The following is a 16,283-nucleotide window of genomic DNA, read 5'->3' as shown; positions in this document are numbered from 1 at the left end:
CGTCTACAAGCGGAGCCACGTTAAAAACTTTTTATATTTTATTTTGCACTGTACTTAATAATAAATAACACACGATATTGCGCTATACTATCTATCCAACCATATACGTGATACCTTTTAAATGTTAACAAACCAAACCAGTTTTCTTCACATAAAAATAACTTTTCTTGAAGAAGGTTGTATAATAAAAATCGTTGGCACAGCGAAAAGGCACAAACAGAAACGTTAAAAAGTGTATTTTATTTACATTGGATGCTGTTGTGGATTGTTATATGACTGGTTTAGACAATTTTATTTTATTTTTTGAAATAATTAATTACAAAGGATAAAGTTTTTGTCGCGACTTTGAAAAGATATTGTGCCAAAAATGATTTGTGTTTGAGTGCATAAATTATACCACCTTATCATGTTGCGTCGGAATTAATCACCAACCAAGGACGAAGTTACTTTCTGTTCGAATATTTATTAGAAACATTATGGATAACATTGAATTTTTTGGTCTTTCTCCTTCATTGTTGCAAGCCGCACTTTGCACTTCGTCCGATATCAACGGGCTATAAAAACGTAAATTGATATCACAGGAAGCAAATCTTCCAGTTATTACTCACGTAATTCTTACTCCAGACTAGCATTGTTAAGTTTAGGGTAGAGCAAAAAGCAAGGGAATGTATGTTAGTCATATGAAACGGATTGGAATATTGTCAATGAAGTTGAGGGAACATAGCAAATTATACAGTTGTGTCCACTGCATACAAGATCTGAGCGATGGACAGGTAACGTAATGGCAAAAAATAGAATAGTATCGACAGAAAAAATGAAATATGTTAGGGTAGATGTTGATGTACAATATACAACGGCTGTAAAAAGAAGAATGATCTCTCTTTACTTTTCAGACTTTCTCAATGTACATTGTGCTGTACAAATTTCGGTAATATTATATTATAGAACAACAGCAGTATACTCATCCTTTGACTGTTGCAGTCAGTGTAAAACATAGCTGCCATTATTTAGTTAAGTGATTAACACTATCCGATCACTATATCTTGTAGCGTTGAACTTTTGATAAAACAAAATCAATGTTAAACTTGCAGTGATGATTTGAAGTTATTTTTATGAACTTCGTGTTCATTACAAATACATTGGGAATGTGTATATATTGCGAAGGTGTTACACAAAAATTATCACAATCATTAACATTAACCCACTAATTTTTTGTAAGATCGTAAATTAGTTTTCTATTTACTTTTCGAAGTGACTATTTGCACCCGGCGCAAATAGTTTCAGTATAAATGTGGATGCTATTTTCACCAGGCAGGGTGCTGTATTATTATATATGCTATTTGCACAAATTATGTGTGTTTTTACAGCGCTAAAAATACCAAATGAGTGGAAACGACTGTAAACATTAAACCATCGAAACAACTTGATACTTTCCTTAGAACCACTAATTTAATACAACTATTTCCCGCAACTTCCGGGTGCAAAAATGATTCAAAATAACAGTAACAATATTTGCACCGCGTGCAAAAAGTATTTCCTTGTTTACAGGAATATTATATTTTACTATGCTGGTGCATGTAATAAGACTATTACATGTATAGGCAATAGCCTTTACATCACTCGCATAGTAAAACGTCGTACTACACACGGAAAATAAAGTGATATCTCGTATCACGATGAGTAAATGTACCTCGGGCTAAAGCCCTCGGTTACTTTTACTCATCTGGATACGAGATGTCACTTTACTTCCCTTGCATAGTAATGTACTATACAACACTTGCCGCATTCTTTTCCATATAATATTACACATTACATCAGAAATTATGTGCCAATCTTTTAGATCTCTATTACTAGTTAGTCGTAATATTTATACAACTAATATACTAATTGTATCAAATATTAGAAGATACTATAAACCAAAGGATTACCATATTTTACGATGACCATTCGCCTAATGTTGATACGTGCATAGGAAAAACGAACATTCTTTAAGCTTTTACTTCATTAATGTTAAGAGGTTCCAAGCGTACGCTGAAATTGTAGCCTACATTTGTGCGTTTCGAAATTTTTGATCGCTGATATCTTTTTACGAGAGCCCTTTTTAAAAAATGTACGACCACATTTTTGAGTAAAAATATGTCAGCTTTGAATAAAAAATAAAATTGTCTGTGAAAGTTCCATGTGCTTTGAGAAAAGTGTACCTTTGATGGAAATTTGGGGCATCGGTACAGTTTTCTCAAAGCACATGAAACTTTCACAGACAATTTTATTTTTTATTCAAAGCCGACATATTTTTACTCAAAAATGTGGTCGTACATTTTTTAAAAAGGGCTATCGTAAAACGATATCAGCGATCAAAAATTTTGAAACGCACAAATGTATGCTACAATTTCAGCGTACGCACGGAACCTCTTAAGCAGTTTCTACTGTTTAATCTATTACTTCAATAATTATCATTTACTCTAGCCAGTGCAATCGCTTTTTTTTGTCGTTGTTTCTATAAATGTATGATCGGCTGAACTAAATTGAAGTCTGTTAATATGTTAGTCCAGATAGAATAATTTTCATTTTATGTAAAATTTTAGAGGAGCATTTCATTCATAGCTTTCCCAAATTTTCCCAAATTAATTTAAACAAGATAAACAACGGATAAACTACGTTTGTTCAACAAACAAAACCAAAAGTATGGACGTCTTTTGTGGACAGTACCAAAAAAACTTTACTTGTGGCATTATTTTCAGATTGTGTAGAAAACGTACCTTCATAAGGAATCACCGAAAATTGAATCGCGGTAGTTAAAAAGTAGTACAAGGTGCATTAAATGCGATTCATCTTCTTTATTTATGACTGTTCCTTATTCGTCAGCTAAAAATGTGCCTACTAAGCAAAAACAAAGGTACATTTAATATTCGAAGTAGAAGAACTGTAACTGATGTCTCTCGTACTTCCATTACGAATGTTAAATTTTCGGAGATGATGTTTGGCTTTATTGAAAATAATGGTAGGTGTCGGAAGAAATTGATTCTCTACATTGTACTCTTGACTTAAAATTGGCGTTCAAAATTTCGTTGATATGGTTCGCAAACTTATTAAAATAGCTAAAATTAACTCTGAGACACACTTAACCAGGCTTGTTTTAAGCGGATGAAATTCTTGAGATCGCTTACCCATGTTCTTTTTATGATTATCAATTTAGGAATTTTTGTGAAGTTTTAGAAAGTAATTCTAAAACCCGTATTGAACCCGAATGTTAAAGGTAGGCATACAATATCGATAAAAAATAAAAATAGTATGAGGCAATAACGGGTCGAGGAAGGGACTATGAGTCAAAACATTGTCCATAAACATTGCAGAAAAAGAATTCATAAAGAACGAAGCATAATTTGTATTTTACAGTTTATTTGGACCGTGGTTTATGGTAATTGTGTTATATCTGCCCCCTTGGATTGGTGCAAAATCTATTACTTTATGTTGACAAAATTATAAAATTTTATAACTAAAAAACTTCATCCATCTGTACAGTGTCCGGAATTGTGTCCATCACACATGCAGCATTGTTTTGCTGTATCGCCAACGAAGTTCGTTGATATAGAAATTGAATGGATCTTGGGTCACCGGTAACTTTTTCCAATCTCTTGCCGACAAAATAGAAAAATTATTTTACTTCATTAGACGACTATCCCATTGTTTCTACTGCCAAAGCAACGAACTTATAACTTTGACTTTTAATTTGCTTGTACAAATTATGTTTCTTTTAAATCGCTGAATCTGCTGCGGATCCTGCTTTTACCGATGTTCGTTTGATATACGAATCTGTAAATGTGTTAACGCAGGTAGCGTCCCATACAACGCATTGTCCTTTTTCCCAGCACATGAAATCAGATCGATTGTGGTGACATATAGGGTCGTTAGAAATTCAAATTAAAACACTTAAAAACATTCTTCTTTTTGTTAAACCTGCACATACCAAGTTTGCTTAACCTGAGACGAAAAGCTCAGGGGCGCAAATTGCAAGAACCGGACATCTGGTGTCGGGGAATCTCACACGCGATCATAGTATGCGTCCTTTTACGACATGTAACGAAAAGTCATGACTGTGCGAGATTCACCACTTAGATGTGAATCTCGCACACCATGAATTTGTGTGGTGTGCGAGATTACCCTATCCCGGACATCTGCACACAAACCGAAACAGGACTCCTTTTCACATTCACTAAATCACAAAGAAACTATCCTTCGGAACGACAAACAGAGCTATAGCTCTTCCCTTGCCCACACATCACGTAAAGTGACAAAAAAGAAGAAAGAAAAGCTGTTTCGACCTCGAGAACTAACGGCGGTCACTGGTCAGAGTGGACTGACCATCTTCAGTTGCTTCCGCTAGCCTCTTACACAAGACAGCAGCAAAACGTTCCATGAACAAGTGTAGGATAGTTTGCATTGAGAAATTGCCATCTGCTGATGGAAAATTTGGGGAAATTGCGGAAAGCTGCTAAGAAACCACCAAAAAATGCAGCAAAGCAAACAAAAGAACTGAGCCTGAGCTTCAAAAGCAAAAAATAAAAAATAAAAATCTTCATGCGCCGTACTCACGTCACCAACCGTCTGATCCGTTCATTTTCACCATTCATCCATCCAGCGAAAATTGCACAATCACCAGCAAAACAGCAACAACGACAAGGAAACAACGAAATGGAAAAACGGAAAAATTTCAGTATACTGAAATGGGACCTATTTCTTCCAGTACTGAATTTAACCCGAGAATACAAAACCTCTTTCAAATTTATATTGCAGAGCTGCCTATTTACTATTTATACTGCCTATTTTAAGAAAAACACGTTGAAGTTAATTGCGGCTTGTCAACTTTCGGCACCCTGGACTTTACTTAAATCGTCGAGGAATACCTCCAAATAAATTTCTAAAAATCTAGAATTCCGTTTTGGATTTTTAGAAATTTATTTGGAGGCATTCCTCGACGATTTAAGTAAAGTCCAGGGTGCCGAAAGTTGAAAAGCCGCAATTAACTTCAACGTGAAATCAAGTACACACTTTTCGTGAAAAAAAAATCATTCTCAAAATTCTTACTTTCCTCATTAAGTAACTATTCCGCTTTTTGCAGTGAGCCAAAGAGAATCAAAATTGTGAGCTATTACCTGTCATCTGTTATCGATAACGACGACAAAAATAATGACAAGCTCTGGATAATATGGCGTTTTATTCCCTTGACTGAAAGTCAGGGTCTTACAGTCGGAGAAAAATAGATTTCAGGATTTTAAGAGACATCATCGTTTTCATCGTTTTTCTTACACGCGCGTGCGAATAGCCACAGTGTAGCATCAGCCTAAAATGTATGTTTAAAAAAATTGAGGTACAAGATTGATCGATTGAAGTAATAGACCAGATAATAATACTGGTCTTATGCTTGTCGTCTGTAACAGGTTAAGCTTTTAGCAATTATTTTTTAAATTTTTAAATGGTTTTTAATAATAATAAATGAAATAACTCGTGAACATTAAAGGTTTTTTATCTTGGTGTTTGTGTAGCTGACAAATTCACAAACCCAATCAAATCATCTTGCACGGAAACGATACAGTGAATTTCAAGTCAGATGAGGCACACATTTCACCAGTGTTCTACAACCTGATAAAAAACCATTCGAAAATACCTAACATTCCCGTGAAGAATCTTGAAAGTCAAATCGCCTCAGGTCAGTTGATCATGATTTCGGGCTAAGAAGTGGAAGACTACACGGCCCTAAGTATCTTTTGCACATAAACCGAGTAAATTTCATCCGATTTTACTAGTTTTTGTTTCATTCATTAAGGTGTGCCGAATACAACACTCTTTCAAAATTAAGTACACACAGCGTGTAACATACTCACTTAAAATAGGTCCTGAACCATAGGCAAAAGAAGCGTCAAAAGACCTTGGAATGGTTTTTTTATCGTTGTGTTGCCTTATCGAATTGGTGGAAGTCTGACAAGTTCTGTTCACCGATGTTGTCAAATTTTTCCATTCTTACACAACTCATCTCTCGGTGTAGATGAGTTTAAATTTTGAAAAGACCGTATTTGTCCCGTAACTATATGACTTCAGAAACCACATTCCTCTTCAATACCGTTCTTGGCAATTAATGACTCCAAAAAAAACTCCATTGAAAAATGAGTGCGACTTCGATAAACATTTTTTTCTTCAAAAAAATACCTCCTGAGAGAATTGGATACACTGATGCTGATACCAAATAATCCCTGCGCAGTGCATGTCTAATCTGAAGACCAGCTCATTACAAATGTGAGGCATGAATGATTCGAACATTATTGCATGAGTTGTTCTCATTTAGAAGTGTGAAATTTTTTAACAGACTTTCATAGTTGAGTGTTACTTTTATTAATAAAACAATCCCACAGCGTAGACTCATGATCCAATGAAATTAACATAAGTTAGTTGTAATAGAGTTCAAGAAAAACTTCATACCGTCGATAAAGTAACGGTGTTTAGTGTTTTGTTACACTCGGTTCATTTAACCAGAGACTCAGAAAATAATCATTCGCATTTAATAAAGTTACTTCAAGAAAGTTTCTTGAAGAAACTATAGTGTGGCATTGCAATTCACATATTTTAATGGTCGACTATATTTATACATTATAACAACTCACACGTCAGCGAATTTAGTATTTGATATAGATATTTCATAACATGTTACTAAATGTAAATTTTGCGCAACAGGTGCCGAGGCAAAGCTGAGGTTGACAACAATTGACAACTGACAACACATCGCAAGTACCAGCTAGGAACCAAATTTGATTTAAAGGGGTCGGATCCTTTTTTTACAGACCCACTTTCACGAACAAGTGCGTAAATATATATGGCAAAGATTGTTTTACGCACTACTTCGATCGCATTACTGTACGGTACATACAGCTATTGAAGTCATGAAAAATATTCAAATGCAATTCGCAACGTTAAAAATATCGAATGTCCTGTTTCTTTTTTGTATTGTAGCGGATAAATAGCCGTTCCTACATGCTTTGTTAAAATTTTCAAGTTTTACTTCATCTGTGGGTGGTATGGTCGTTCCATATGAATGGATTCTTGGCAGCTACATTCGACAATATATCTGTTTACTGAATGAGCCTCTTTCAGACCTCTCAAGTAAAATGTTCACCTCACTATCATTATCAGGAAGAAACAACTCGACTTCTTTAAGATGTTGCGAAAAATCCTTTTTTGGCGCCGGAGGGTCATACAGTCGAGGAAATTTAGTTTTCGGGTTTTCCAAAGGTATTAATCTTATTTAACCCACACTTTATCCCACAACAATGGAATCCACAAATTTAAATTTAGTTAACACAACGGTCACAATGACGGCGCTGCAGTCACGATTTCAAAATGTGATACAGGGTGGCTAATTAAATTTTGGTTTTAGCTACATTTTCTCAGGTTTTTAATTATTATATTAGGCTTCTAAATAAAGAGTACCTTTATGCAATATAAACCGTTTGAGTTTGAAAAAAGATGTTTTGTATCAGTGAACGATATAGGAAAGCGTTCAGTACGTCTCAACATACAAAAGAACGTAAAATATAATTGTACATTTAGCCACCCTACGTCCATCATCGCTTCTATTGGCTTCAAAAACATATTGTGTGCTTGTCATGATTTGTATCAGACGTTTGTTTATTGATGTGTCTCATCTAGAATGCTGGCCAGCAAAATTTTGATCATTAAATTCAACGGCCAAATTGATCTAAATGTTAAAATAATTGTGAATAATAGTGAAGTTAACGCGGTTTTGTTTTTTCTTCATAAAGGAATTTGCATCAGTTCGATGTAAAGTGCGGAGCACCATTAGAAAAAAAACTTGTCGCTGAAGAATGATCAAAAAGTTGCTGGACGCAATAGCTTCAACTAATGCTTTGCAGGATATAGAGTCAAAATTAGAGAAACACCAAGAGCCGTCCATTTGAAATCTTCATCATCATCATTTCAACTAAAGGTTTTTTTTAACGAAACGGAAGTTCGCTCGCAGATTCGGTTCGGAACATCTCATTCGTTTTCGCTAAAGCTCGTAGCCGTCATTAATCACGATTCCCATGAAGAATCGCAAAAAAAAAAATTGGCAAGGGATGAAGAAACGCCGGCAAAAACAAAGAATGATAAATTTGTCTTTGTTGCGTTTCTTCACACTTTGGCGATTCTTCGTGGTGATTAAACAAATCCTTTGAAATTTATCCTTTTACGAAATTTATCTAAAAGGCGTTATTTGTTCGAAGCTAGTGAATCTATCCTTTTATAAAAGTTACGAAATGCTGCCTGGTTCGATCCTAAGGAAACTCTTATTTTACGTCAGGTAACGGCATCTTGTTTCCTCACACTCTGGCGATTTTTCTCTTCACACTCTATCGATTTTTCTTGGCAATTCATCATTATAGTTGATTTGTTAAATCAACAAGAAAAATCGCCATAATGTGAAGAAAAACCAAGAAATATCGCCAAAGAGTAAAGAAACTCCAAGGATCATAGAGAATTGAAAATTTGTCTTTATGGCGTTTCTTCACATTTCTGAGACTTTTCTTGATGATTTAACAAATCAACTAAATATGATGAATTGTCAAGAAAAATCGCCAAAGTGTGAAGAAACTCCAAAATATGACAAATCGCCAAATAATACAATATTGTCGATTTGACTATAACTTTTATCTAGAAAAAGATTGTACGGGACAGTATGCACTGCATATCATATAATTCCTCTCTCTTGTTTTTATCTGTGTTCTACGAAGCCAAAATATAATTTCGGACTACAAGTAAACCGTCTCGACTGCCCAGTAGTTATTTTCCTAAGTTCCTAATGAGTGCAAAAAGGCTATTTCAACATTAGTTAGGAAAGCATAATTTTTATGTGAATGTTTCTGAGGTTTTCCATCTTAATATTTTCATGAAGTTACAAATAATTAACAGAAAATTATATTACCCTAGAACGAGGTCGGAAATACATCAAATAAATCAAATAGAAAACAGACTTGGAAATTGTTATTTTGTCTAAAAGTTGATATTAAAATTCTTTGGAAATCGTAAATCGCATAATTGCATGAGCAGGCATCTCAGGATTATAAATCAGGAACTTTGAAGTTCGTCATATATTCATATTCTTATCTTATTCCTGACCAGATTCTGTTTTCATGATTGAGCTCAATCATGAGCTTCACTTATACAAAGAGTTGAATTTATTTCCTATGCCAAATTGTAATTGGCGAAAAAGAATGTTCCGAATCTGCGTTTCGTTTAAAAAAAAGCCTTTAGTTGAAATGATGATAGTTGAAATGGTGTTTCTCTAATTTTTATTCTATATCCTGCAAAGCATTAATTGTAGCTACTGCGTCCAGCAACTTTTTGATCATTCTTCAGCGACAAGTTTTTTTTTCTAATGGTGCTCCGCACTTTACATCGAACTGATGCAAATTCCTTTATGAAGAGAAAACAAAACCACATTAACTTCACTATTATTCACAACTATTTCAACATTTAGATCAATTTTGCCGTTGAATTTAATGATCAAAATTTTGCTGGCCAGCATTTTAGATGAGACACATAAATAAACAAACGTCTGATACATATCATGACAAGCACACAATATGTTTTTGAAGACAATAGAAGCGATGATGGACGTAGGGTGGCTAAATGTACAATTATATTTTACGTTCTTTTGTATGTTGAGACGTACTGAACGCTTTCCTATATCGTTCACTGATACAAAACATCTTTTTTCAAACTCAAACGGTTTATATTGCATAAAGGTACACTCTTAATTTAGAAGCCGGATGTAATAATTAAAAACCAAGAGAAAATGTAACCAAAACCAAAATTTAGTTTATCCACCCTATATCACATTTTGAAATCGTGACTGCAGCGCCGTCATTGCGACCGCTGAGTTAACTAAATTTAAATTTGTGGATTCCATTGTTGTGGGATAAAGTGTGGGTTAAATAAGATTAATACCTTTGGAAAACCCGAAAACTAAATTTCTTCGACTGTAATTCGTATTTTTTGGTACTGCACATTTCGAGATGTTTGCGGTTGTAAAAGCGATGACTCCAAATATTTATTTTTATTGCATCCACCGTTCAAATCAGATATCACACAAAAGTTTTGGAAATAATTTACCCCTTATGAGATGATTTTTTCATTGCGAAAGTTCTTTAAAACGGAACCTCACCGAGATACAACACCAAAACCATATCTAAACTTTATTTATTTATTTTTTATTTTCGTATGTTGTACTGCGCACTGTAGTTAGTCCCTGTAGGATGAAATCTTTGCGAAAGCATCTGTGGATTTTTTTTCCTGGCGATGCTAGCAAAATCCAACAAGTCGAGCTGGTTACAAGTTGCCATCTGTGGAGATTAGCTAAGAGCGTTGCATTACAAGAATTCGAGGTAAGACGAATTTGAATACTTTAAAATAGGAAACAAGAAATGTAAAATTTTCTAATTTGAATGTGGAGAGTAAAATTATTAAATTATTTGAATGATTATTTGAAGATATGAACACAGACTGTTATGAATATGGAAATGATAGGCTAGAACGTTTCATTATTTTTACTATTTATACAAGATTTGAAAAGCCGAATAAGGTTTTTGTAATGAAGATTCCGAAAAATTATTAGAGGCCGTACAGAAAGCTGTTGAGGTTGTTTTGGACGGTAAAAATGACCCACAGGAAAAATGAAATTCAATAGTCTCCGTAGTATGGGAAACGGCAGGATGTAGCCTAACATTTTCCGTGTAAACTTTTTATAAAGGCAATTTGAATTACTTCTTTTTCGAAACTGACGATAGTTGAGTGAAGGCAAGTACTGTTGACAACATGAGGAACGATGTGGTATGACGTTAAAGACAATAAAGTTTAATTGCGATAACTATAATGAAATTGTGTTGAATTTTCTTTCTTTGCCTTCTAAATTCTTGAGTGATATATGCGAAATGGTTTAATAGATATTTATGCAACTGGAACTGTAAAACGGTTTGAGATAATGTCGAGAATCTTGTTTACTAGATCGAGAACCAAGATACCGGTATCAAGTTCTAGTAACATAAATAGTATTTTATAAGTACGTCGAGCTACTGAAAGTTCGCTTGCTTAAAGGATAATAAAGACGGTTGTGGACGTTTATAGATGATTTACATAAAATATAGAGACAATCAACGCTATTGGAAACTTTTTTTTTACTCACAATTGCTATCCACTTTGAATATATTAACCCTAGATTTAGGCAAGCGCGTGCGCTGTTAGGTAATGTCAAATCAACGTATATCAAATATGTATAATCTATATGCGATTATGGATAGATATTCTGGATTTTATTATTCCTGTTGATTTAGTTAGTGTATGACTTTCAATCTATCAGAGTAAATACTTCCTTTGCAATAAAAACACCCAAACTCTTAAGATCGTTTGGCGTATGAAGGAAAATAGATCTTCCTGCCTGAGCTAATTACAGTGGTTATGTTCCATTTCCGCATTTTTAAGAATCCGTCTGCATTTGCCATTGTGTTATGAGTCCTTATATTAACTTACCCAAAATAAAATGTAGCAAAAGTCGACCTTACAACTCATACCTCATCAAATTTCGCTCCACCTACAATTTTCACAATACCGTAGTTTGTAAATCTACCCTCGTAAAAAAAGCAATTACATCATACCGATTCTATATAGTGAAATATACAGCCACAGGGTGATTCAATCAATCGAAAAATATCGATTTTTTGGAAAATAAAATTGAAATCAACTCTTTATCGAAAGATTTGTGACACGACAAAAAATGAGGAACATGTGAAAAAATTGGAAATATTTCGCTTATGCCGATGCACCCTGCGTTACATTTCATGTTTCCAACAAAACAAACTACTGGTGTGTAGCTACGGAGAACGGATATATAAAGGCAATACATTCGTTATATATTAACGTAGAATCCAGCGAGTATGAGGGCAATTTAAAATTTTATACTTGGGGTTGTTTTCCCCTTGAGGCTCAGAGTAAATCCTTTGCGATGTGGAATGATATTATTCTACATGTACTTATATAGTTCGTATAACATTGTTGGAGCCGCCGAAATGGAATTTTCTTTTTCGTTAAAATGATTTTGTGGGATTTCAGATTTTTTTTTCCCGTAACACACAGCAATATTGTATTGTAGTATCGCATGTATCGTGAGTAAAATACCAGAAGGTATAATTCAGCGAATCATTGATGTTTTAATGAACGTAATTATACGTTCATTTATTATATTATTATTGTGTTGTGTGGTTACATTAAAATGTTTTTATTTCTGGCAGTGGCATTTTAATAGCAGAAACAATAAAGTAATGAAATGTTGAATCGACAAAAAAAGGGAAATAATTTCGTTGTTCGACGCAAATGTAAAACAATGTCGATTCTCAAATGCGTGTAATGTATTGGTCAGTTAAGGAGATAGAATTTTACTCACAAATTTTGCCAATTTTTTATAGGGAAACGGCACGGAGACTTTGGGTTGAATGTACCCTTCCAGTTAGGGTGTTTTAAACCAATCGTTTTCCCCGGGAATCGAACCTGCGGTCTTTGGATGCGCTTCAGTTATTCGATTCCGAGTGCTATCACCTGTGCCATTCATAACTATTTTATTGAAAATACCTTAGGCACTTAATCGATATAAGCTCGACTTGTTGGATTTTGCTAGCATCGCCAGGAAAAAAAATCCACAGATGCAAAGATTTCATCCTACAGGGACTAACTACAGTGCGCAGTACAACATACGAAAATAAATAAAAAAGAGTTTAGATATGGTTTTGGTGTTGTATCTCGGTGAGGTTCCGTTTTAAAGAACTTTCGCAATGAAAAAATCATCTCATAAGGGGTAAATTATTTCCAAAAATTTTGTGTGATATCTGATTTGAACGGTGGATGCAATAAAAATAAATATTTGGAGTCATCGCTTTTACAACCGCAAACATCTCGATATGAGCAGTACCAAAAAATACGAATTATGACCCTCCGGCGCCAAAAAAAGGATTTTTCGCAACATCCTAAAGAAGTCGAGTTGTTTCTTCCTGATAATGATAGTGAGGTGAACATTTTACTTGAGAGGTCTGAAAGAGGCTCATTCAGTAAACAGATATATTGTCGAATGTAGTTGCCAAGTATCCATTCATATGGAACGACCATACCACTCACAGATGAAGTAAGACTTGAAAATTTTAACAAAGCATGTAGGAACGGCCATTCATCCGCTACAATACAAAAAAACAGGACATTCGATATTTTTAACGTTGCGAATTGGCAACGGACTATTGGGACTATTAGAATATCTATGAGTGAGTGTTTTACATTGAAATCGAATGAAGAAAAAATCATTTTGCCGAGCCGCAGATTTGAACGCGGGACCTCTCGACAATACAAATTAAGATAAAAACTTTTGGACTTTTCTTATTTATTTGATAATAAATATTCTTATAATGTTTGCTAAGAATGTCGAAGTAATAGATTTTGTGTCAAACTCTTGTAACATTTAATGGTTTTGTTTCCGCTTTTCGTTTCTTAATGGTTAAAATTATGACATTTACTATAATTTGAATGAACTCTAATAATGGTTAAACAATTTCATCGTCGAAATGGAACGAATTCCATGACTTGTACTGAAATATCTCGAAATATATACGACCAGTTTCAGAGCATGGAAGTGTATCTAATCTACTAGTGAATCGAATACTCGTAGAGAAGAATCTACGATGCTCTAAGAGAAGGCAGGTAATAGAAAATTTCGAAGACGCTAAAACAATAATATTTAATTTAGTTTTAGAATCTATAATTTTATAATGTATGGCTTCGACCAAACATTGACGTACCGAGGCTAAGCGATGTCTCAGAGGGTCATCACCCGTAAAAGTTCTATTCGAAATTTCAATTCACATTATTTTTTAGTGTCTATTTAACCTGTCACAGACGGCAAGAATATTATACAGTTTTACTATCTGATCTATTACTTCATTTGATAGAGGTGCGTATTATAAAACTATGATCAGAAAATAGAATATAGGACTTAAATATGAACTTAAAATGAACCTGAAGAGATCGCATCAAGAAACAATAAAATTCTATTTCAAAAAAACTTGAGATGTGAAAACACGTTGTAAACGCAAAAATCCATTTTTTACACAAATTAGAAAAAAGATTTTATGTACGGAAGCACTTTAACGTTTTCGACCCCTTACATGAACAATTTTTGCGGGTCCGTTTTGAACGGTTGTTTTTGAAACTTTTGGACAACTTGCAAAAATGTCTAGACAATCAATCTTAGAAAATAAGATAGGGAAAATAAACGAATTCAGTTCTTCGGGGGGTCGAAAATTTAGAGTTTCTACTGTCCAGGATGTAACTTTAATTATCAGGGCTTATTTTTGGGAATTTTGAGAACCCGATTTTTTTTTTAGAATGTCAACAATTTGAAGTTTTCTTCTTTTTATATAGAAATCCGAAATTTTCCTCTAAAACTCATTTTAACACATAAATTTCAATATTTCAATGTTAGATAAGTGTGAAAATGAGATTCATTACAAAAATGCGTCTTTCATTACTTCAATGCATAGTAAACTAAATACTACTCTGATTGAAAACGTCAGTTCAGAACCTTTTACAGACGTCTATATCATTTGTTATCAACAACAACGAGAACTATGTAATAAAGTGATGAGTTTTGCCTAATGTGATTTGATTATAATATAGTAATTGAAGTAAGTGATTTTTGTCAATATTTTGGTTGAAAGGAAGTAACTGATTCTATAGGTCAGCCAGATTTATATGCTTGCCGTCCGTGAACGCTCAAGCCGAGGCTCAAGCATTACGAAAAGGTAATTCACGCCGTAAGTGCGGTCGAAATTCAAAATCTTTCTCACGCAAGTCTTTCTAACGCAGCGTCATTTTCATACAAAGAAGCGTTAAATGTATTTTTCGGTTCACTTTCTCATCGACTCGTTCACTTGAAATTCAAATTGTAAGCACACTTACTGCGTGAATTGGAATAATTGCATTAAATATTAGTAAACATTACATAGAACTATGGAAAACATGTTGGAAATACTTCTTGTGTGAATTCTTTTTACTAACTCTTCACGTAACAATAGTTATTTGTTAACTAAGTAGAGAAAATAGGACTAATAGAAGAATAAGATAAATTTGCTCAAGGTGAAATTTCCTATTTCTCCCCGAGTTGAATACAACGTTTTTCGTTCTAGCGTTTTGCGAAAATCCGCATTTGTGTCCACTTTGAAGAAAATAAAATAAATAGTGTTGAAAATGATCATAATAAAATATGGCTGAATGGCACCTCTCAGAATGACAACAAAACGCAATTTTCACAACGCTTCATAGTGGAATTTCGCATCTCTAGCACGAAAAATTTCTTTTTGGTGTTCCGAATTGAGTCGATTTGATAATATGAACTTTTTACAGCTTTTTTTTGAATAGCAGGCATTGACAGAGATAGTGCTCTGTCTTTTTAAAAAACATGAGTAACGTTAAAAAAGTGTCTAAATAGTGCATTACGTCCGTACTTCCAAATTTTTATGAGTGGGGAGGTTATAAACCGACCCGAAGGGGAGTACGAGTACGCGTATATATTTCAGTTACATTTGTTTTGGTGATTATGTTTCAAATTAAAGTTCACGTTCATATAAAGCGTAACGAATCGACCTTTTAGTTCTTTTTATTTTCTGGTATACTTTTCACACCTTTTTGCAATATTTCCATTTAAGCACATGTTATGAGAACAGTCTATGTTAATTGACATTAACAATATGTAGACTTTCTTAATTTTATTTAAATAAAGATCGACAAATTTGCAATATTACTAAATCGACCAAAAATAACAAAACTTAAATGTAAGTAAAATCATGTGTAATCTGCGAAGCAATGCTTCACCGTGAAGCATATTTCCAATTTTTTATATCTTTCGTTCGTAATCCGATTTATTAATCAACTGGAAATTAAACAGCGTGTTTGTTAAGTGACTAGGGTAGGCCAAAAAATTTCGATCAAAGGCAGCAGTTTTATAGTCCTGTTTATTGCTTCTACCAAATAACTTCATATAAATGCAATAGGGTTTTATAAAGCCATCAAGGGACATAGTTAATAGTTAAATTAGGAAACAAACTATAATAGTAAGACCGTGAAAGACCATCAATTTTTAATATGTTCGTGCTTAACGACTTAATTTATATTTGTTATTGAAATACAGAACGAGTGTTTAACGA

Source organism: Bradysia coprophila, chromosome III (genome assembly GCF_014529535.1).
Source record: "Bradysia coprophila strain Holo2 chromosome III, BU_Bcop_v1, whole genome shotgun sequence".
NCBI classification, from domain to species: domain Eukaryota; kingdom Metazoa; phylum Arthropoda; class Insecta; order Diptera; family Sciaridae; genus Bradysia; species Bradysia coprophila.
This window is presented reverse-complemented; position numbering follows the sequence as displayed.